At 43.7% G+C, this 23414-nt stretch overlaps 1 long non-coding RNA gene across 2 annotated transcripts; it reads left to right on the plus strand.

The window, feature by feature from the left end:
• The first annotated feature begins 2555 nt into the window (after positions 1–2555).
• On the plus strand, positions 2556–20096 carry LOC148222774 (uncharacterized). 2 transcript variants are annotated; one of them, XR_015805253.1, is made up of 3 exons: positions 2556–2619; positions 6695–6895; positions 19883–20096. It is a non-coding gene; the product is annotated as an uncharacterized LOC148222774 (long non-coding RNA). The 2 variants fall into 2 exon arrangements; XR_015805252.1 differs by lacking the exon at positions 19883–20096 and adding an exon at positions 7111–7634.
• Positions 20097–23414: the final 3318 nt, after the last annotated feature.

The following is a 23414-nucleotide window of genomic DNA, read 5'->3' on the forward strand; positions in this document are numbered from 1 at the left end:
AGCACTTGGTCTCAGGGATCATTTTCTTTTCAGAAAGTAGGGAATAAATACAGAGTTAATTATGACCAGAACCCACAGCAATAACCTGTTTATGGGAGAACTCTAGTCTTAGTCTAGAGGAGCTGTAATCTTAACCTGCCATCCGAAATTTGTTGCTTTATTAAGATTACATACTCGACTGAAAAAAAAAAAAAGAAAGAAGTGAGTTAGTTTGATAAGTTTATTGTCCTTTGTCAGGATGGTAGTATTTTTTTCTGCTTTGAAAATAGATGTTCCGGTTTCTATGGCTCTATATTTATCCTTTCTTCTAGCTTTTTCATTACTGTTCCCTTTAATCATTTAATGAGGAGTGTTCAGGTTCCTGATGATTTAAAATTATGACTCACAGAGACACTGGCAATATCTTTGCTGGAGAAATGTTGATCCTCTAACTTTAGGACTTTAAATTCAAACCACATGTTTTTGCCACTAACTCCAAAAACAACCCCTGGAGTTGTGTGACTGTCACTACAATATAAACCAAAGCCATTCTGCAAACAAAAGCTGCAGTATTTAAATTGCGATTACGGTCAGAAAAGTGACTATTTTAATCATTGCTCTGCTTTACCCGGGAGATCTGCTCCCTCTGCACATTCCAAATATCTCTGCAGATTTTTATAGACTGAAAGGAGATTTTACTGCCTTCCACCCCTCCTAGCCCTACAGAGGCCGGCCAAGGCAGGCGAGTGAGCCAGATTTGTTCCAGACTCGCACATCCGCGGGAGTGCGAGCTGAATTCCCGCGGCAGGACCTGCCGAGCCGATGATGAGCCCGCCAGGACCCGTGGCCACGCTTTTGTGCTCCCCGGGAGCTCGCAGGGTGCAGGGCACTTAGAGGGGGAAGAACAAAACACAAAACCAAAACCACGGGGGTTTTCTTATAAACTGCTTTGGTTTGAAAAGGGAAAAAAAAAAAAAAATCCCTGAAGGGCCTCTTGGGCTTGAATGGCTTTTTTAAGTGCAGCTACCTGGATGGACCCTGCTGCAAGGGCAGGGGCTCTGAGTGAAGTAAAAAATAAATTTCAAAAAGTATTAGATGTAGAACTAGGAAACTGAAAATAAGAGGATGCAAATGTCTCAAGGGGGTTTTATCTTCTTCCTAGCTTTGAGGAGCTAATTCAGTTCTTTTAATATTTTCCTTACGTGGACACTTTGTTACAGCATTCTGGGTGCTGAGCTTCATCCTCTTTGGGCTCCTACAAACCCAATCACTGCTTCCCCCAACCCTCAAGCCCCATTTTGTGTGTTTGTTACTTCAAAAATCAAATCCCATTCAGAGGGTAGCTGCTTTAACTCCCTATCTTCGTTTATGAAATGCAATATATGTATTTTATATCTGTGAAAATCCCCTATTACAGTATTGGGCATGTTCCTCTGATATACATGAATTTGAAATAAATGTTGTTAGGAGATCATCTAATTCATTTTAGATGGTTTTATTAGGCGTCTCTTAACAAACCCCAGAGTATGTAAATGAAATATAACTATACGTACATATTCATCAGTCTGTTCTTGGAATTAAATATGAGCGCTGTGACATTTGGTTTTAAGGAATGACTAATTAACATGTGTGCAGGATGTTCTCATCTTCCTGCTTTGGAGTCCCGGAGTCAGGGAAAAGCAGACAAAGCGTATTTCCACTCTTTCTATCATAGTTTGCAAAGCAGAAAGCTGCTCACGACAGCCAAGAACTTCTCAGGCGTTTCTGTACCTGTTGGGTGCTGACACGGGGCCCCTTCTTGAGCGTTTGGTGTTGTTAAATGTCATCTCGTCTGCTCTGGGGCCAGGAGTGCATTAAAAAAAATCAGCTTTGCAGCCGACCTGGCTTTTAATAATCACACCAACAAGTCACAGAGCACAATAAATAGCAGGACAACTTCTGGAGTACAGCCAATGTGCTGTTGATTTACCTCCACAACGGGATGCTGGAAAACTGGGCTGAGCCCTAGGATGCTCCCTATCCCCACCGTCCCAGGGATGCTCTGTAGGAAAACCTGGGCTGGATCCTGTAGGGATATTTGGGGGTTGGATGCCTCAGTGCCATGCTTGGGAATACCAGGCTTTACTGCACTGCTGGTAAAAACCCAGAGAAGCACCCACATTAATTTTCGGCGGGGTTGGCTTGAGTCGCCTTTGTGCAAGAGCAATCTGTGTGCAGGGCATACACTTTTTGCAGCAGGAAAAAAAAATAAGTAAAAAAAAAAAAAAAGAAAACCGACTGTAATTTCTTTCTAAGGGTGCTGGGGGAGGGCAAGCACACCATACCGCCCCGTCTGAGCGCCCTGGAGAAGTTGACCAGAACAAATCTCAGCAGGAACACACAAACCTCTATTATACCTTTTAAAAAGCTCCCCATTGAATGCAGCCGGGCAGATGGGAAGGGCCCTTTTATTTCCTTTTTTCTTTCTCCGCCTGAGTTCATTCTCTCCCTTTGGGGGAGCCAGGTTCAAAGACATGCCAAATGCATCAAAACCTTCCCAATAAAGTCCCTTTCACCTCCCGGCAGAGCAGGGATGGGACTGGAGTGTGCTGGGAGTGCTGGGAGCGCTGGGACTGACGGTGACTTTCAGGACTGTGTGTGGTAAATCGTGTGCACATTTCCCAAAACAATACCCTGATTTGGACGTCTAATTCCCTGGGAATTAAATCCCTCAGCTGGTCAGGGAAAACAGGAGCCAAAGAGATTAAACAGTGCAGTAGGGAGAATCTTTGGGGGTTGTTGGGGGTATTCTTGTGGGTTTGTTGAGATTTTTTTTTAATAGCAGAGGGATAGCAAAGTAGTAGTTTGTTGTTGCTTCCACTATTTTAATTTGAACCATGAATTCCCCTCTTCCTCTCCCAATAATCCCCATGAAAAACTACCTCTTTATGCTCATTACCCAACAGGTGAGCTCTGTCCCAGCCACCACAATCCCGCTTCAGGATGCAGGATTAATTTCTGAGTCCTTGGGGTGAGTGGAGGGGGATGCTGCGGATGCAGGGCCCGTTCCCATGGCCCCAGGCATCCCACATCCTGCTCAGGTCCCTGCTAGAACCTGCAGCTCTCAGCATCTCCCTGGTGCTGCACTGCTCACCACAGCTTTTGCTCTGTCATGGGTTATTTATCCCAAATACAAACTCGTCTGGGACTGGAATTGTTTGAGTGTTAGAGAGGCCAGAAATGGGGCTGAGATGTTCCTGTTGATTTCTTTGTTGCTGGTGTGTTAAATATGAGCAGGTCCAGCCACGGATGCTCCGGTGCGGCGCAGCGAGTGGCTGGATGCTGGATAAAAGCACAGTCCCTGCTCCTCAGGAAGCGATCTTTCCCCGCAGGGCTGCTTTTGAACTGCTACAAGTCAAAACTTAGTGGGCCTCGCAGTGGCAATTTTTTTTTTCCTAAAAAAAAAAAAAAAAAAAAAAAAAAAAAAAAAAAAAAAAGCAGTTTCCTATGTATTTTTACTGACAAAAGCTTGACGCTTCCTTTATATGCTTTATTTTCTTTCTCCTCTGAAACGATCGTTAGACAAAAGCAGTTTTGCTGCTGGTTAATCAAGAGAGTGATGTGGCCCTGCATTTTAATCCTAAACCAATTAGCAGGATTTGACATCATGCCATTAGACTGCTTGAAACAAAAATCAAGGACAGCGTAATGCAGCTAGAAAAGAACAATAACCATCAGTGCTGCCCTGTCAAAGGGGAAGGAAGAAATTTGGCTGCGTCTGTAATTTCCAAGCAATCCCCCTTCCCTCAAACCTGAGCATTCAAATGAGGGAGCTAAATAATAATGAGAGGGGGAAATGTTGAATCTCTAATCACATTACCCTAAAAACTGCATCGGTTTTGAAAGCAGAAATCACTGCTCTTGCTCCTGAGCTGGCACGAATTGGTTGCATTTTCAAGCCCTGAGTTGTGGTTGATGATTTCTGTCGCGGGCGCTCCGTGCTTTGCAGGTTGCGCAGCGCCTCGGATGCAGATGCACAGCGAGGGACCCCGCGGGGTGCGAACGCGCCAGCATCCCTCAGAAACAACTTTCTGGACATGGAAGTGTTTGCTTTGTCCAAACCACCCTAAGATAATTAATGAACAAAGCACCTTTTAGCAACTGTACTTTCTGCTGGCAGGAATGCACCTTGAGGCTGGTCCTGCAGTGGCGGCAGCACAGCCTGAGCTGGTGGCCAGGATTGGAGCCGGCCCGGCAGGCGTTGGCCAGGCCACGGCTGCTGCCCGTGGGCACAAACAAGCCTGGCAAAGATACAGGGTGAGAACAAAACTGTAGGCAGGCCCCAGGGTGCAGTATTGGAGGGATGAATGCCTAAAGCACATCGGGGACTCCGCGCCTTGCTGCGCGCTCGGGGCTGGCAGCGGAGAGCAGAGCAGGAGCGAAACACAGCGTCTCGGAAAGCAGCATATGGATAGAGCACAAATGGATGGGGTTTTATGTCCTGTGCAATATTTTCATTGATATTTATTTTGATTTAATTTGGCTAATGTGTAGGGAGAAATGAAAGCGTGCCATACTCTTCAACATCTGATGAGGAGCTGAATACTTTTTAAAATTAGTATTCCCTCAGAGGCATCTATCTTTAAGGTCTGCCCGGCAACTGTGCTGGAAAATCATGAATTACTTCATGTAAATCACAGGATGACCCTTGGAGCAGCAGATTGTTGTTTCAATGTTGAATATTTTCTATTAGTATTACAGTTTCTAGTCTTTCTGCTTCAGCCTTTTTGTCCATAACTTTAATTTTTCTTTTAATGAAAGTGGAGTTTTCCACAGTCTCAAACCACTTCAAAGAGAGGGTTTAAAAAAATAATAATAAATTATCATGAGATTTGTTATAAAAGGGTGAAAGATGGAAATTGTCCTTATCCCTGCTTTGAGAGAGGAAAGGCTGAAGCGGAGCCAGGAGCGATGGTCACAAATTGTAGCGTGAGGTTGGAGACCAGGGTGCAAATCTCTGCCAAAGACTTGCAGGGCGAAGTTGGGCAAGGGACATAAATCTTCCTCTCTCCTAGCTGCCATCTGCAACACGGGACAAAAAGAGCCCATTTCCTCCACAGGGATCTGTGTAAAAATGCCTTAAAACTGGCGAGGGGCAGCAGCGATGGCAGGGCCATATGCAGGCTGGAGAGGGACAAAAAATAACTCCCCAAAGAGGTTAGTAGCAAATAAATCCTCTGTCTTCCTGCCGAAGCAGCTCTCCCAGAGCTTTGTGGCTCTGAATTTTGAGGGAATAAATTTGTGAGAGGAGGTTAGGGAGGGTAAGGTGAGCAGGGGCCGGGGGGTACCCAAAGCATCACCCCAAACCCTCCCTTTGCCCCAACAAGGCGTCCCCAGGGCTGCCTCCTGCTGCACCACCGGGATTTTAATGTCCCACTTCCCTTGCCTGTTAATAAAGGAACAAAAAGTGCTTTTGCCTCCTCAAGGGTGTTGTGAGACAAAGTTGGTAAGTGCTGAAAAGAAACCCAAACCCGAGGAGAAAGCTGGCTTTGTTGCCTTCGGACACAGACCACTGCAGACCTTGCTCGAATTTTTCTGTAACATCTCTTGAATGAAAACGTGTTCTTCCAAAAAACCCATCAAACACGTCCTGGCTGGAAACGGCTGCCAGGGGACTGAAAGGAACTGCAGATTATAGATCCTCGGGGCTCCTGTGGCAACAAAATGTTTGTCCCGTGGATTTGAGCTGGATCCAATGAATCCAAAAAGTGTTGGGAGTGACTGTTTAAAACGTCCTATAGGAAAAAAGGAAAAAAAAACCCGACAGACTAAATAAACCAGAAAAGTAAAACAAGAAACAACAGTGAGAAAGCACCTTTATATATTATTGTTGTTGTTGTTGTTATTATTATTATTATTGTTATTATTATTATTACTACTACTTTGGACAGGGAAAAGAAAATTCAAAAAGTCAAAGGCTAAACCTCCACGTGAATTTTAAACTGAATTAGAAAGGAAAGAAAATTAAATTCAATTGGTTAGACCTTGTAAACTGGGCTTAAAAAAAAGTTTCCAAGGACAAGAGCAGCAGCAAACTCTGAATTTTCAGAGTCAGAGAGGGCACCTTGAGGTACCAGGCAAAGAGGAAAAGGATTGTATAAAAGATTACCGATCTTGTGTTTCTTCTACCCTTTATCTCACTGAGCTCTACAAAAGTAAAAGCCGTATTTGCGTATTTCAAACTTGTGAATATCATGATAAATGTTTTGTGTTCACAGTTTTCACAGGAAAATAATTTTTAATGGGAATATTTTTTTTAAAAGTTGTTCTAAACTAGATAAAATCTAACACTTAAAAAAAATCTCTAGAGCAAGACTAGGAAAAAATTATCACAAAATGGAGCAGAATAAGGAGTGTACCAACAGTCTGGCATAACTGAAGCATTAATTACTGGAAAAGGCTACCAGAAATACTTAAAGAAATGACATCTTTTACAAAGTGGTGGTTTTCTGCTGATTACAGGCAAGGAAATATATGAGTCAACATCTGAAATGTGATGCAGAGAAAACATTGCAACTGCTTGGCTGGTTTCAGGTGCATACTGTATTTATAAAAACAGAAGTTTTATCCTTAATTTAAAAAAAAATGTCTCTTTGAGATACTTGGTTTCTCTTGCTAATTTCTAGATTCAGAAAGCAAATTCTATTTTAATTATTTTACTATCTTTTCTTTTCAGCTACAAGGACTCTTTGGACTTGAATTAATTTGCTGTGCATCCATCTTAATTGAAGCTGATCCATTTTAATCTTGGCAGCATATTGATAATAAACAGGAACCAAACACCATTTGGCAAATTCTAATCTACCAGCAAAACCACAGAGAAAGCAGAAAACCTGGGGCCATCTGAATTCAGTTCCTGGGCTGCAGCTCACTCTTCGTATGTATATGATTTTATTTTATTTTTTATAGCCAAGCAGTTATCATCATAATTGTATCTGTAATTTCAAAGGTACATTATCATACTAATGGATGATGAGCACTCAACAAGCACAAGAAATATTAATTAAATAAGTTCTCCTGTCCTAGCAGGGACAGTGTTCCCTAACTCCCATTATGGAAATTGGTTAAACTAAGAGAATATTTCCTTTATAGTTTCAGATCTTCAGAAAGTCTTTGATATCCTAAGCCAAAGCAACTACCCATCAGAAACAGAAAGATGTACTTTGGTCCCCCATGCCAGCTTTTTACTTATGTCTGCCATTTCATTTCCTCTGTTATATGGGGGTAAGTCTTAGCCAACATCTTCATTTTCATTCATTAATGAAATCATGGTAATATCCCACTTTTCAATTAGCTGTCTCCCAGGCACTTTGGAGGTGTCTGTCACCATGGTATGTGTGTATATATATAGAGAAAGAGAGAGAGCACTCTGCCCAAAAATGACCAGTCAGTGAAGTTTCTCAATATAAAAAAGGTCAAAGTACTACAGGACTCTATTATTATCATTTAAAACTCCATGAAGCATTAAAATCACGAGTGTGGGAAAGCTTTCATGAAAACACAACTTGTTATTTCTGTGGCTGTTGGTGGGTTCTGCTCTCCCTCTCTGCCCCACACTTAGCAGTTGTGCTTCTCACCCAAACTTCCTTTTTTTCCTGAAATAAAAAATCACTTTGTGCCATGCCAGAAGATGCTCTGCTGTCCTTCTCAGCTTTAATCAGCATAGGTAAACTGCATCCCTAAATAATTTGAAAGGCAATAAAAACGAGTACACACAAAAATTACCACAGCTTCTACGTTCTTGAAGAGGGGGGGAAAATGTCCTGAAAAGCTCTCTTTATTAATATGAGATGGCAAATATTTTTTGCTGTTTATTAAATCATATGAAAGGTTAATTATGGTTAGCGACTGTGGGTAGAAAACAATTCTTGGAAGATGCTTTTGTAACAACAGGTTGGCAGTATGCAGAAGCCATCTGCTTCCTGCAAATGTTAAGGTACAATCTCAAACTTGTGAGGTTAAAAATTACAGATTGCAGAGTAGTTTGGTAGAAGGAAAATCCATGTTGTGTTGATGTAAAGTTGCTCAGTCTCCTTGACACACAGCCTGGAAGGAATGCCAAGTTCCCTAAAGGACGGTGTTTGGCTGGAGAGGACCCTCGCTCGGGGTATTCTGTGCTCACACTGGCTGTCTACACAGCTAATTAAGTCATTTTTGTGCTGTGATTCATCTTTTTTAATACAAGAATTGGTTTCAAATCCTGACCCATTAATAGGACTGGATTGTGCCTATAATATTCTGCTTTCAAGTGAGGAATTCAGCTCCTTCCATGAAGGAGAATAAATAAAATCATTATCAAGAAGATGTACTACTGAAACTTGTCGCTTCAATCCACAATGTGTGGACTTCACCATGGCTGCAAACTCTTCATGGCCAGGACTATCTGTTAAGAAAAGAAGAGTTATCACCCTCATTTTGCATATAGTGATCTGGGCAAAAGATAGGAAGTGATTTGTCTGTGAGCACACAGGGAGGTTGTGGCTAATGGAATTAAACCCAGATTTTTCAGATTGCAGTGAAGTGCCTTAACCACAAAACCATTCTTCCTCTCTGTGGGTCAACTACGGTGACTTCAGCATTTGGACTGGACATTTAAAGATGTTTATCTTTTTCCAACGATCAAATTTAATTCTGCTGGATTTTCCACTTCTGGAAAACATCACCCACTTTATCCTTCCCCTTTACAGATAACGTTGCCCAGCTTTACCTGCTCTCCACCAAGGAAAGACAAATTGAACCACCTGTAAGAGAAGGGATGGGGACTTGCCCCCTTCACTTTTCAGCCAAATAGAAACTATTTTGGGTTTTTCAGACACTCTGACCTCAAGTGATGGCATGCAACCTTCAGCCCCCTTGCTGCTCCCCTAACTTACTTACAACCTCTCTCCACTCATCTCTAGGAGCTGACTGCCAGCTGGCTGCTTTGCAAAAGAGCTCATTTAGGAAAAAATTCTTCTCTCAAAGGGTGATCAGGCATTGGAACAGGCTGCTCAGGGAAGTGATGGAATCACTGTCCCTGGAAGTATTCAAAAGGTGTATAGATGTGGTACTTGGGGGCATGGTTTGGGGACACAGTTGGACTTGATGATCTCAAAGGTCATTACCAACCTATAGGACTCTGTGATTTCCAAGCACTGCCAGCAAAGAGACACTGAGTTGTTTGCTGAGCAATAAAATAAGCTGGGGCCTTGTTTCCTGTTACTCTGCCCTAAACAATTCTGTCAAGGCTATGAATGTCTGCAGGGCTTTCTTCTCCAACACTGCCTTGTTTTTGAAAAGCTTTCCAGCTAGATGACTTTTTTTAAAGCATCCTCTAAAATGGTTTTATCTCCTCCTTTTGGGCTGGAGCTGATGATCCACTCCATTATCAGCACCTCCTGCCAGGAAGGACAACTTGCCATTAAAATCCCTTTGGATGGAGGAGAGAGGAGCAGACCTGACCCCCTGGGCTCTGCTGCCGAACTCCCAGTCATTCATCACAGCCTTGCTCTCCAGTGCTGGCAGCATCCTTCACCAGGATCGTTAGCAGCAGGACCTGCCCTGCATTGTCCCCTTCTGCTGCCAGCCCTGCTGCTGCCTCATTGCCTGTGAAACACTGAGCTCGGGGCTGCTGGTGGGCTGCAGGAGATGAGATCTTCTATTTCTGGGCTGAAGCCACTGATGAGGAAGAAGGAATCTGTTCTATTTATCTCCCTGACATTTCATCAACAGACCTGGACCTTTCCTTCTCTTCTATTTGGTCTGATCTCTTCAATGAAACTGAAGATCATTATAGGTAATACCAGCAACACTTTCATCAGGCTTCCTGGAGTGCCCTGTAGGAGTTGGCTGCATATGAGAGACTGAAACACATAGAAATTAGGGATGAGATGTTTCAATGCCACCAAAGGGATTTGGATGCCCAGCATCCATTAAAATGAATAACAATTCCTGTCCTGCCCTAAATGGCCGGAGCCCAAATTGCTCCACGAGATGGAAACCATCTTGGTTAATGCATGGTCACTTAAGCCCTCAGCATCTGACTTCACTTATATTTTATTTCTAGCAAACTTGGTTGATGATGTCCAATGAAACACTTGCACACCCCTTGCCCTCTCCCCAGCAGCTCATCAGCCATCACTTGCCAGCTCCACTATCAGGGGAAGGTGATGAAGGTACCTAATTTGTTTGCAAGTTGGAGACTGATGTAAAAGGTTCCTCGTCCATCATGATAAAGGCTTCCAAAAAACCCCAGACAAATGTTCCTCCCTCTTGTTTCGCCCGCGCTCCGAGAGGACATTTGAAACAGAGGGAAAGTTCAGCATAGCCATATGTACAGAGGGGATGCACACAAATCACAGCTGCTGCTAATTGGATCCAGAGATCTAATTGGTCCCTCATGGTGGCACCCCAGGCTGCTCCTGCCTCCTCTGACCTGCCAAGGGGCTCAGCCACTCAGGGCATTGGGTCACTCGCTAAGCAGAGCAGGCATTCAGGGCCTTGCCCAACTTGAGGGGGAGATGAAGACATAAAATATCATATAATAATATAAAATAGCATAAAATAACATAAAACAATGTAAAATAACTCCAGGTGCTTGCTCGGAGGCTAATGCCTCATCCATTAAGTATCCCTACACCAAAGCATTGAGAAACACCACTAAAATTGCCAGAAATAGGATGTTTTCTACATCCCCTTCCTGCCCTAAGTGCAAAGCAACATGCCTGTCTGTGTTAGGGACTATTGGTCTTTTTTAGCCTTTTTTAGGACCACTATCACACCATCCAAGTCCCCACATGAGCCCAACCATGAACTCTGGACTTGGATGCTCCCAAGTTCCATGGAGCAAAGTCCTGGGGAAGTGGGAAGGAAATATCCAAAGTTCGGTCTCAGGTCCATTTTAGTCCTGGAAAAGGCTCTGAGTCTTCTTTTATTATGCAAACCTCCTCAGCCAATCCTGATTTTAATAAAGTTGATTAATGATTGCACTGTGGACAAGGACAGTTATTCCCTGACTTATGCTACGCCATTTATGGAAGCTGTATCCTTAAATGAATTACTGCAGGGATCATTAAATTTTGACTTAAATTGAACATAGTAAGCTCATTTAAAAAAATAAAAAGCTTAGCAAGTTATATATAAACTAGAGGAAAAATGAATCTCCTCAAGCTGTCTCACATCTCCTTCTCAAGCAGGAACCTAAAGGGCAGATTTGCAAAGGGAAGTTTAAATTTTCAGGGCAAATCTTCATGAGGGCACTTTGAAGCTGCATTTGTGCAAGTCCTAATTGAATTATGGGCTGAAAATTTGGACCTTTATCCTCATTTCGTTTAACAGGTCCCCAGCTTTGGGTTGGCAGTAGAAATATTGTTACCCTGGAGAAAGAAGATGAAAACTGCCACCCTCTCCCTGTGTGGAGCCAAAGGGGTTGGTGGGAAGTGAGTGCTGCTCCCACGCCCTGCACTGGGGCAGCTGGGGGGACAGAGACCCAGAGGCACACAGTTTTTTAATAGGATTACCTTAAAAAGTCATATTTAAAAAAAAAAAGTTTGATGGCTCTAGAATTTAAGTATTCATTCACTGAGTGTTTTTAGAGGGAGGATGGATATGCTGGACATGGATTTTTTTCTGCTTTGCAAGCATTTGAAAACAGTTCAATTTTTGTTGAATTAGTTTGCCTTGTATAAAACTGCCAACATTGCTCCTTGGTGCTGAGAATAATCACAAAAATGACCACGGGGCCTTGTGAGGGTGGTCACAGACTGGGAAACATTGCCCTGAAAAGCTGTGGTGGCCCCTGGATCCCTGGAAGTATCCAAGACCAGGTTGGAAAGGGCTTGGAACAACCTGGGATGGTGGAAGTTGTCCCTGCCCATGGCAGGGGTGGAGTTGAACAAGTTTTAAGGTCCCCTCCCATCCAAATCATTCTATAAATATTCACTTATTAAATAAAAAGAACTACACCTTTGCCTATGGATATGTTTCCAGTAGGGGGGAAAGACTATAAGCAAAAACAAAGTGATAAAGTAGGAGGGGTTTAAGTAGCAATATTCAGACCCTTTTTAACATCCAAAATGTAAACTCCAGACACACTTATTCATCCCACCTTCCAAATCTCAGTCACATCATCCTGTGGGAAGGGGTGAGCTCAGAGTGAAAAGGGATTGCAACTACCTGCTCCCCATTTCCCATGCCTCTCCGTGTTTTAATTAAAAATTTTAATTAATTAATTTTTCACTTTGCATCAAAATTCCCTTCAATGGAGTGATCAACGATGGACATATCTCTCTTGGGAAATGGAACTAGAGAAAGAAAAGATACCTTTATTGAAATATTCTTGTGCAGTAAACTCTGAAAGGCTGCAGTTTACTGCCCCTTCATGCTGATTTGCTTAGTCACAGCAGGATTAAGTTTCTGCTCTAATCCAGGAGATTTAAAATCATATATTAATGTTAAAAAGAAAGAAAAAAAAAGCAAAACTGGGCTATGCATCAGATATTTGACCATCTATAAATACAGGATCAGTATACGCTCTGCCCAAAAAAAAAGAAAAAAAAAGAAAAAAAAAGAACGAAAAAGAAAAAGAAAAAGAAAAAGAAAAAGAAAAAGAAAAAGAAAAAGAAAAAGAAAAAGAAAAAGAAAAAGAAAAAGAAAAAGAAAAAGAAAAAGAAAAAGAAAAAGAAAAAGAAAAAGAAAAAGAAAAAGACGGAAAATAATGAAAATAATGTAAAATTTCAACACCTCCCTGCTTTTTACTTTCTAGCAGAGGGCTCAGCATGCAGAGGGATCAGTCCTTTCTCCATAACCCAGAACTGCTTTTCCTCTGGATAGAAATTTCTATTCCATCGCCATCTCGTGGTTCCCTGCAAAAACTGCTGGCTCTGCAGGACGTCTCCTCGCGTTTCTGGTGCTGAATTGCACGAAGGCATCTTTTAAAATGCAACATCCACTGCACATGAGACACACGGGGGACTAAAATTAATATTGTGTAGCTGGGCCTGCAACGGGAGAGTTGGGAGGGGAAAATGGGGAACTTCAATTCCAGCACTCAGGAATTCAGCTCTGCCTTTCACAGCCACTCACTGTCCTGTATTACACGGAGATCATTGCCCAGTGGATTTGGGGGTTTCTTGGTGGGTGTAGGATGGATCCATCGAAGCACCAGGAGGAATCTCTCCAACAAGCTATGAAAGACCCCAAAACTGTTCTTTAGTGTGGAATATCTGACTGGCTTATCATAGAAAGTTTGCTTTGGAAGGGACTTTTCAAATATCATCTAGTCCAACCCCCCTGCAGTGAACAGGGACATTTTTAACTATACCTGGCCGCTGGGGTATCTTATGTCCATGAAATCCTTTTTTTGAATGAATCAATTTCTTTTTTCATTTCATTGATTTTTTACAGCACGTTACTTCTTTGACTAGTTTGAGCTGTACTGAAACAATGAAGGACAAACCCCAGATTTATGATGGCTTTTATATTATTATCGTGGCACTGGCACTGGATTGGGAATGTCACTTACTTAAACCTGTGCAAGAGCCCCCTGTGCAGATTGCAAATGGGGATTGCTGTGATCAAGGGGCTGTGATTGCAGGGAGGGAAAATGGAGAAAGAGGTGCAGAAATTAACATCAGTCTGAAAAAATCTCAACTCCAAGCATGCCAGCAGCAGCTCTCCAGCCCAGCCCACTCTGTTGATCTTGTCAAAATTCCCTCACCTTGATTTCATCCTGCTGGAAAAGGAGTCTTTGCAGGAGGCTGCATGTGTGCCCCTGCTTTTCCTCAGCAAGGCAAGGCGAGAGGGAATGTTGAAACTCAGCCGGTGGTTGGGAAATTGTCCCCCTCTAATGCAAGCCAGACCCGTGGAAACCCTCCAGGTCTCAAAATCCCTCCTCGGCCCAAGCAGGACTTTGATGAAGAAAAGCAGAATAGAAGTGAACAGGAAAAAAGCGAGTTTAAATAAGCCCAAACAAGTAACAGCAGATTTTGAGAAAGCAAAGTGAGCAGCTGTGGGCAGCCCCAGCTGTTTCACTGCCCCAGAAAAAGCCAAGAAACCATGGAAAATGCCCTGTTGTGGTGAGGGACATGGGCATCCCCAATCTCTCTGTAGCCATGTGCCTGTGGGCATGAGCACCGTGGTCAAAGGAGGAAAACTAGTATATCTGTGAGCAGTTTTGCCAGGGAAGAGTTCTAGTGAAGCCAGTGTTTTATTCAGCTTTGGGGCTTTTTGATGGCAGATTTCCCATTTTCCTGGGAAAAATCCCCCTGAAGACGTTGGCTGGTGGACTCCCACTTCACATCTCCAGAGCACAGCAGCTCTGCTGCCCCATCTTCATCCCTGCTGGGTCTTCTTCACACCCCCTGTCTGCAGCCAGTTGGAGCAAAACACACAGTCCTGTCCCCCCTGCCTCCCCTCACCGTGTTAAGACACAAACAGGGTTTTCCTTCTTTTCCAGCATGGTGCCATGGGCTTTGTGCTGCTTCCCTCCAGCCCAAGGAACATCAGGAGCAAAGCACTGCAGAGCTCACTTGGGCAGTGTACTGAAAGGGACATTGCTGCCACATTTGGGACCTACTCTTAGGGCAGAGAAAAGGTAGTTTTAGGACCTGAAGGGGAAGGAGCAGAACCTCTGCTTCTCCACATAGAACCTCTGCAGGATACCTAATCTCCATTATTATCAGACATTTAAAAATATTGCAAGAGGTAGTTCCCAGCTTACTTTCCACTCCACCATGGAGCAAGCCTAGAATCAAATTAGGAGCTTGTTCATTTGGACCTTGCTGAAATGAATGGCTTCCTTTATACCAGCTGCCTCTCAAAAATGTTGAGATTTAATTAATCTCTGGCTGGAAATAATGTACAGTATTGCCTAATCTCTAATTCAGGATATCAGTGCTAATGCTCAGCATAAAGAATGAGGTTTGTTGAATGTACAGCTGGAAAATTGACCACAATCCCACCGATCTGGTGCCGTTCACTGTGTGGCCTCAGTTCTGCTGCTGGGGGAAAGGAATCATTTGCTGATGGTTGAATTTGGGACTGTATTATTGTGCTGAAGCTTTGCTACAAGCCAAAAGAATGTTACAGTAGTTGAGTACCAGCTTCTCCACCCTCCACTTCACTTCTGGCAATGTAGCCAGTCCAGCTCTTGGTGCCACATTACCAAAGCCATCCAAAGAGGACAAGTCTCTACAGGCCTTGATGAGCAATTGATCCATATAATCTTCTTTTAATATAGCCTTGCTTGAAAACCTGCAGAGAAAACTTCAGGCACTGGTTAATCCCTCCCAGCTCCTCCCTGGGAGTCAGGTGCCCATGTCAAGGTGCTGGAGCTCCTCAGAGGGGAGTGAGGCAGCTCCTGCTCGGGAATGTTGGAGCAGGATGGCCAGCACGTGTGTGCTCAGCCAGCTTTGCACTGTAAGAGGATCGCCTCCTTTTTTTGGAGCAATCCACTGGCCCGTGTCTCTTGGGTCACTCTGGTAGCATTGAGTATTCCTGAGCATCCCCAGCACCCCTGAGCTCCTGCTGCCAGCTCTCCCCTGGCTCTCACACACACAGAGGGGTGCCAAGCTCTGCCCCAGCCCCATCCACTCTGCCCTTCGTCCACACCTCCTGGAAACCACTCTTCTTCCTCACCCTTTGCCCTAGGCTATATATAAAGGGCTAATCCCAAAGCCAGACCTACAAAGATCTTAGCTGCTTGCTTCAGGGTGGATTTTTTTACAAATGATTAAATAACCAGAGGAGAACAGCACAGTGTCATCACTGAGCCGCTCCAAATTCTGTAAGTGATTTCTTCTCCCCAAGGAGGGTGCAAACTGTGAAAAGTTGGGACAGGTTGATGCTTGACAGTGTCCTTTGACAGGTTTTATCTTCATTTGCATTTTCATAGGTGAGATGAGAAAAACTGGTTGGGTTTTGAATGAAAACTGTGGCAGCTTCAGTACAGAATATCCAGATACGTGCTCTGGGTTGTCATGTGCAGACTCCAACTGGAGAGGATCAAAGGAAAAGGGTCTATTTTTGGTTTTGCATCTAGTAATTACTCTGAACAAATGAGCAATGCATCTGAGAAGTAATCAGCAATCTTTTTTCAGGTTTCCATCTGGTAAAATTCTTGTAGGTGCTGTAACTTCAGAATAATTTCAGGCCTGTGCTTCTCACTGAAGACTCTGAAGTTGGAGTCAGCCAGTGAGTGGAAGAACACAGATTTGCTGTTTTGTCACTCATGACCATTCAGAAAACTACTAAAACAACACTCCTCAGGGCTGTGAACACCTACACCCAGTAGTGCTGGATGCAGAGAGTTTTATAGAGTTCTAGAATATCCTGATTAGAAAGGACTCACAGGATTCTAGGAGTCCAACTCCTGGGAAAGTAAAAAGGAAAGAAAGAATGAAGGATACCTGAAAGAGCAGAAGAAAGAATGAATGAAGAAATTAAGAAATTAAAAAAAAAAAAAAGGAAAGAAGAAAAAGTATTAAAGAAGTCCAACTCAGAGATATTTCCTTTTTATAACTTGTGAAGTTATACCAGGGTGAGAGTTCTCTTTGCCTCTAAATCTTTTTCTGCAGTGACAATGAAACAGTGAAACAGCACACTGGGGAATGAGGAGGGTTGTGAGGATGAAGGGAAGGATGCAGGAGTCAGAGTTACACTCTGGACTTAATACAGTTTGAGTCCTACATGAAGGCTGGAGTCTTGCCATATTAGAGTGTAACAGCACTTAAAGAGTGAAAATCCCACCACTTCTCCATGTAGGATGAATTAGCACAGATTTGCAGGCTAGTTCCTGGAACTGGGAGGCCAGTGGTGATTCTGGGGTGAATTTTCCAGCTTTCTGTAAAACTGAGGCTTCACATCATTCATGAGCAAGTTTCACCCACTGAACTGGGGTGTCACAGACCCGTGGAAAGGAGTGGGAGCACAACAGGACACTTTGGAGCTGTCACTTTTTAGACACTGGTTATTGCAGAGTATTATTGTGTATCTGTATTCTCTGCATCAGTCTGAATTTAGGCTTGTTTTTGTATGAAAGCAATTGGCTGGCAAGATTGCTGTAAGTATTCCCAGTGGAGTTGTGTTGGGGGAAAAAAGATTCCTTTTCTTAATGGAAAATTTTGACTTTATAACTCAAAACTTGAAAATTTTAGCTAAAAAGTGTGAGAACCTTTCCCAGTGTGACTTCTTTGTTTTCCAACAAAAATAAAACAGCAGAGATGGAAGTGGAAAGTTTCTGTTTTCAATCAGAAGGAAATTTTCCTTTCCTACCAGTTCAAATAGCTGGTAGTCTCTAGTCTAGCCTCTCTGCCAGCCTCCAGCTTCCCTGTTGCTCATGGATCAGTGTTTCCCAGGAGGCAGAGGAAGTTTTGCAGAGCTGAGAAAGTTCTGTGCTTGGCCACAGCTCTTTCTGAGCATGGACAATGTCACTGAAGCATTTGCAGCCTCATTGCCAGGGATCTCCTGGACACTGATGGAGATGAGGCACCTGCGGCTGTTGAAAAATAAAAATCTGTTTCCAGGCTGTGATCAGCAACAATCTGATTTTCCATGAGAAGGTGGCTTTCAGGTCGAGAAATACGAAAATATAAACAGTTTAACCCTGTGTTGTGGAGAGATTTGAGCAGCAGAAGGGGTGAGGTGCTGGCAGAACTGAGCTCACCACAGGCACCTCTTGGAGCTGGGTGCCTTTGCCTTAACGAGCCATTTGAATTTGGGATTTGGGGTTGGAAATAGGGACTGTGCAAGGACTGACTGAGAAAAGCTCACCCTGACTTCAGAGCAGAACTGATGGATTTGGTGGGGAAGCTAAAGGAGCCCCCAGCAGTGGCCTCCCACCTCCTGGCAGTGCCACCACCACCTGTATGTGGTGTCACCATGGGCACGTCCAGTGACCTTCAAAGAAGTAACTGCATTAGTTGGGGATAAACTGTTCCCCACATATCCCATCTCTGGTGAAAGCCTGGCCTGTTAAATTAAACCCATTTTGTTAAGGGTTTTAAATGCTGCTTGCCCATATGCAGAATTATGTCTTTAAAGATTAAAAAAATCCAATATAAACAAAATAAATCCAGGGAGCTGAATGCATGAATCATTATTTTAGTACATATTGTCCATTCTAATCTGCAGTCCAATTGTGAAGTCATTCAAAATGCTGCTTCTCAGTAATTAGCAGGAATCTAACTCCGAGCCAATTTCTGATTAAATGTGCTTAAAATCAATAAAACATCATGAGTGATTAGAGTCACGTGTGATTAGCCCTGTCGAACAAAGCAGAATAAGTTATGGCCTCACTTTAACTTGTCAAAAAACAGAACTGGGGGTGGGAACGAGGAGGAACAGCTGATATTTCTATAAAGGGTTTTTCCAGTTCTCTGTCTCTGTCTTCGCTCCTTTAGAAAAGTGAAAGGATTGGTTTGTTGTCTGAAAATTACAGGCTGAAAGGGAAAGTTTGGGGTGGCTTTGGCTTCTCCCATGGGTTTGTTTAAGGATATGCTGGGAATGTTGTTTTAATCCTGCATCACAGCTATGAAGAGTTACCTGCTCCTGGCCTCACCTGTTCCCCAGCTCAGTCCTGACTATTTACAGAAGGAAATGGCTGTATGATTTTATTTATTCCTCTTTTCTAGAAGAGGCACAAAGATCTCTTCTCTCTCCCTATAAAGGGAGCAGTGCAATGAGATATCCCCTGTCAGTAATGAAGATAAAGGGCAACAGCTCAAGCCCAGGTGTTGATTGAGGAGCATTAAGGGTGAAGCTGCTGGTGAGATGGTTTCTCTCCATCCTGCTGCCATGAATCTGGGGACCCACACCACTCCCACCCCAAGGCCTCCTGGATACAAACCACCATCTCCTCCATCAATTTGGGGTCCAGCATGAGGTGCTGCTGACAGAAAGTGGCTTTTTGGGCAAGCAGCTTTTGGCAGCACGTCCCCCCATCACTGGGGGTGGAGGCGGTGCCTGCACCCGGCTGAGATCTCACGTGGGGGCTGTGTGGGGTGCGAGAGCTTCTCTGGAGCTTGGAGCTTGGCAGGGCTCGCCAGCAAAGCTTCCCTTGACGTCAGGAGATGGAGAACAACACTCATTTATAGCTACAGCTTCTTCCCTGACAGCTGTGTGGCTGCATCCCCACCGGCTGGACCCTCGGAGGAAAATCCAGCTCTGTGCTGCCTCTGGATCCAGCTCTAAGAGTGATGCTGCTCCCTTCCTATCTCAGTCAGCACAGCAAAACCCACGTCCACAACGTGCTCGTGGTGATGGCTGCAGAGGAGAGGCTTGGGAAGCATTGTCCCAAGTGTATTTCTGCTGGCAGACTGTGTTTAATTGTCCTGTTCTGTGGTCTATTTGAGAGGACATTGTTTTTTTTCAAGAGTACATCCACAAGCTTGTTCCCTGCTCTTGGCAAGGTTCTGGTCTTCCACCAGTTAAGCCAGGTTGTTGTTATTATTATTATTATTATTATTATTATTATTATTATTCTTATTATTAATTCCCAGGAAACTCCCCGTTTGTCTGTCCCATGGGACAAGGGCTTGTGACTCCGTGTCACACCTGGGAGATGCAATGAGCCATCAGGGAAGGCTTGGGGAAAGTCCTACAGGTAAAGGGAACCTTCTTCTAAGAGGAGTCTGCTGTGGGTAACCCCACCATCCCCAAACACCATGCTGAGCTTTGGGTTGGTATGTCTTCCAAAAGAAATGGTCTTGGAAGTTGAAATGAAAATGAAAAGAAAGTTTATTAAATGGTGACTTTAGTAAAAATTAGTAATACAGTCAGCAAGGGTAGGTTGTGCATCATGATGTGGTGGTGGTGGGTTAGCACTGCCAACAGAGACAATGGACCTGGTTTGCCATAAATTGCTACATAAATTTCCTCTCTTTTACAGGTTTTCTTGCTGCTTTTCTTGCAAGCTGCTGGTCTTTAATGGCAAAAACAGTGCTGAAACATAGGAGCAGATCCTCAGCAGATATCCATGGCAGTCGCAGAGCTGCCCCCAAATTAAAGCAGCTGAGTCCCAGGGTCTGCTGTGCTCTGAGAGATAAATCACCCTGCACTGACCTCCTGGATGCAGCCTCAAGGTGGGACCATCTTTGCTCATCCCTGGTGCCACAGCGTGTGTGGGGAGATCTGCTGCTTGAGGTGATGGGAGTCAGGACCATCCAACACAGGGTGCTGAGTAAAACCCAGGGCTGGATGTGGGAATTACATAAATCAGCTAATTATTCCTCTCCCAGAGCCCCCTGTGCATAGTCTGTTGTCTGAGCTGGGGGTTTTTGCTTTTCTCCAAAGCAGCTGGAGATGGGATGTTAAACATGGTGTGTTATTGCTCCTAATGGTATTAAAGAAAAACATCTCAAGTGCTGGTTGGCATGTTTTGATTGTATGTGAGGGTAAAATGAGTGCCAGATTTGGAGCAGGGAAGACTTTCCTCCAGAACAGATTAGCAGGAATTGTTGAGGGAGCAAAGCAGGGAAGCAGGGAGTTGGGGGAGCACTGGATAGAATCTCTCTCTTGGAGTTAATTTGAACAACTGAGCAACTCTCTGCTACAGAAGACCAGAGCCCTTGGTGGTTCCTTTTCTCTCTTCCTTTGGTGTTACTATTTGTGGCTTTATTTATTTGTACTAAAAGCTTTAAGCTCGTTATGGCATTTTTGCAAGTATTTCTGTGGCTTGTGTTGAGTGAGTGTGTGCAGAGCAGTTGTTCCCTGGACTTTTGGATTAATGTTTGTCATATGATTGCCTGTGATTTCATGACCTCTGTGGCTGAAGTAAGCCCTGTGGGGTTTTTTATGTATGTGCAATTTAGCTTTTAATTAAGGCCTTGTTATCCAGGGAGTTGCAGCTTGGTTGGCTCACATGCCCCAAGGTTCTTCTGGCTTGACACTGAAGTAAGGTAGCCCATATTTGGAAATATTCACTTCATTTCTCTTGTTTCAGTTTTCCAAGCTGTTTGAATTAATCTTCAGTCTTCTCTTCCAATGTTTACTGAAGAACAGCAGTTTTTTTTAACACTCCCTTGTATCACACAGTGTGATCAGCCCAACTCAGACAATGTGCATTCATGCTGGGGTCTGTTGCTCATTTAGCAGTCTACAAACTCCTAACGAAGTGCAGATGCAGTGGGGAAGATCCTCCCTTCACGGATGAACCCTGGATTGGGATGTGCAGAGGAGCCGTGGTGAACAATTCGCTGAAGCCACTTGCAGGCATTGTAGAGAGAGTAGTTTTAGTTTTATTTATCTTCCCATTGCCTCCCTTTTTTCTTTGCTAAATGGCTCACCAAGTCTCTGTGTATAAAACTTTAAATGTGTATTATACCTGGGCATAACATCTGTCTTTCTATGAGAATATGAGTGGTTTCTGTTGGTGCAGGTTTTGGGTGCTCAGGCTGCCTCGTGTGCACAGAACTGATTTCCAGAGTGGACTTCCTTTGCATGCACTATCTCCCTCAGCTGTCTCTAGGATACCCAAAGAATTGGAAGCTTTGACAGATGCCTGGCTCCAGATTAATTCCAGATGACTGGAGCAGATAGGTACCAGACCCTTTCCCTCTTGCTCCTGCTGCTCCCCAAAGCAGGAATTTACTTGACAGCAAGTTCCCAAGATGCCACCACACTCAGCTGTTTTACTGAAGTAACCTAAAGATTACTATTAGCATGTTTTCACACATCTGTGTTGGAGTCATTTAGCATAAGGGCAACTCAAGCTGGATTTTATGGCTGTGGTTCAGTATGTAATTCTGGATAATCATATGCCATCTCTATGAAGAAGTGGTAGAGGTGTCTCACACATCTGAATTTCCATCCCAGGCCAAATTTTGACAACCAGGAGGTGTTGAGATATTTGTTGCTGTAAACAGCCAATGTTTTTATTGACAAAATGCATGTTTGTAAAATCAGGATTGAGTTCTGAGCTCAGATTTGGTGCATATTTCAATTTCCTTGTATGTTAGATGGGCTCCAGCATCTCCATCCTGGCCCAGTTTTAAGGGTTTAGTGTCTCATTCTTGGAGAGTGCTTTTTACTGATGCCTGTGATTTAAAACTTGATTTCAGCCTCTCATTTTTCCACAAGCTCTGTGGTGAGATGTTGACCTGGGTGCTGCACTAATCTAATAATCTTTAGTAATCATTCTGGGGTGTTTAATATTCGCACAGTGGCCAAACTCCGAGTTCAGTCAGTCGTAATCATCATACTGGAGCACGGTCAAGATGCAAAGTTTGGCCTGGACCCTGTGGCCATCTGGTTGCAGGGAAACCAGCTGCCTCTTGAGCTAAAAATGCCCTTCATCCATCATGATAAATCCCCTTTTCTACTAAATAACCTTCATTCTGTAGCCTGCCTGTGTAAATGGCCATACTCTTCAAACAGGGTTGTTGATGGTATTTTAGGTTTCACGTGGCTTCTTGGGGAAAACTCACACCAGATACCCTGGCAATAAGTGGGGGTGGACCAGCCAGACCTTGCAGAAATCCGTGACCAGGTACATGAACCTTAGTGGTATCACCTGGGAAAGCAGGTGCCTGTGAATTGTTTGAGCCAAGGGGTGTAGAAAGGCACCTGTGAAGGGACAGGATTCTCCCAAAGGAAAGGCACATTCAGAGCATTTTCAAATTTTTTTTTTTTTTTTTTGTGATACAGGATAGGAGTCATGCCTCCCAACATTGACTTCTCCATTAGTTGCTAACTAGCAAAAGAGATGCTGGTGATGCAGGAATTTCCCCCCACTAAGTTCAGATGTCTCAAATAGCTCAGATAAATCATGGTTTAGTCACTCATTTCTCTCCATTGATGCTAAAGGGAATGTAGAGCACCAGCTCCAATGTAGACATCAACCCTGGAGACATCTAACATCCCTGGAGATGTGAATCTCAGCTGGGCTGCCTCTGCCTCTAAGCTTGAATATGAGAAAAGGGAAGCCAGGCTGAAATTAAAGATAGTTATAGACATAAAACAGATGCAAAATGTCAAGAAAGATAAAAGCCATGAGATGGCCCATGGTCCTGGGAAGCCAAGGGCACCCATCTGAAAATGAAGCAGCAAAACAAGAAAGCAGCAGAAAAAAAAGGAAGACTTGGACCAGTGCAGGAGGAGAAAAATTTCCTTTCAACACTGAAAGTAACAGTTTCTAAAATCCACCTTCTCTGTCCCTCCCAAAATGTAAATGCTAGTAGTTACCCCTGTGAAAATCTGGAGCAGTTTTGTGGTAGTAAGTAGCAGATTCTTGGCTACTGAAGCCTCAGTGTGGCAGATGGGTTTTTTGGAAAATGACACTTGCGCAGCCCAGCTGGTAACCACAGCTGAGATCTCCCTATTGGAGATCTTAGAAGACAACGGCTGCATCGGCTTTGATTTCACTGGAAGCAGTGGCTGGGCTGCTGGAAATTGCACCCAGGTGTGAGGTGGAGAGGTCAGAC

This window comes from Sturnus vulgaris, chromosome 9 (genome assembly GCF_052056855.1).
Source record: "Sturnus vulgaris isolate bStuVul1 chromosome 9, bStuVul1.hap1, whole genome shotgun sequence".
NCBI classification, from domain to species: Eukaryota; Metazoa; Chordata; class Aves; order Passeriformes; family Sturnidae; genus Sturnus; species Sturnus vulgaris.